Raw genomic sequence first — 1,108 nt, 5'->3', positions numbered from 1 at the left:
TTTTATTAGTTTGCAGAGCAAAGATGACGTATCGCGGCTTTTCGAGCTGAGTCGCAGTCTTGATAGCCCACGAGTGCTTCGTCGTGCTCGGCAATAGAGGATACTCGTACAGATCCCACGAACGGAAACTCATACTCAGATATCGTCCGTTCTCCAAGATACGCAACATAGACAGTTTATTGACTTCGTTCAACGTAACATGAGGCATTCGCCACTGTATCTTAAACAGTTCAAGTTTCGGCTCTTTCGCTGTATCTCCCACGATGCAATTATTGTCGTTGCGCGCTCGTATCAAAATCAATTCGTGACGCGTGTTAATTACCACACGTTTGTAATCTTCGCAAAAGCCAAACAACATGTGCAACGGTACGTAAAAACTAAAATATCCATCCTCTATTACTAATCTTCTTACATCGTAATCAAACACCGGTACAAATTCGGCATTCTCCATTTGATGTGTGAAGTCAGCTGAATGCGTTGAATAGCCCTTCAAAAGAGTAGTTATTCCAACGTTTCTATTACGATCAATCTCAGAACCATTGAGTTCGTATCGAATTTCCTCAAACATGAACGCCACGCAATTAATTCCAAGCTTCGGCCGCTGTTCCGCATTTTCTTCTTCTTTTGACGTAAGTCTTCCTTCGACATAGAGACAGCTTTCACAGGGTAACGTGTATAAATCCTGCTGTTGTATGGGTATCCTTATTTCATCGCTATGTCCAAACGTTGTGTTCACGTACGGATTGTACGTGTGAAACTCGTACTTGACGATGCGATCGTCAAAGATCGGCTCGCCTCCAAAATCCAAGATATCAGCCATCTCAAATATTTCGTACGACAAAGCCCAATGATTGTAAAAATTTAACGTTCGACGCAGTAAGTTTCTTTCTATTGAACGATCGAATGTTTTTAATCGCAACAGTCCCTCTGTTAAAAATTATGTCTCTCGTCTGTTTCGTTTGCTCGTTCAAAACAAGCATCTCACGTTATCGGTGTTGTATCACTTTATCGCTGTTGTCTTCGCACGTGTAATCTAACGGTGATTTCCTCTCCGCGAAAATTGAGCAATCGTCCGTCTTGATCCACAACGCGAACCGTCAGGTCCGTA

Source organism: Cyphomyrmex costatus, unplaced genomic scaffold (genome assembly GCF_001594065.2).
Source record: "Cyphomyrmex costatus isolate MS0001 unplaced genomic scaffold, Ccosl1.0 scaffold444, whole genome shotgun sequence".
Taxonomy (NCBI): domain Eukaryota; kingdom Metazoa; phylum Arthropoda; class Insecta; order Hymenoptera; family Formicidae; genus Cyphomyrmex; species Cyphomyrmex costatus.
The sequence above is the reverse complement of the archived record's forward strand: the minus strand, read 5'-3'. Positions refer to the sequence as shown.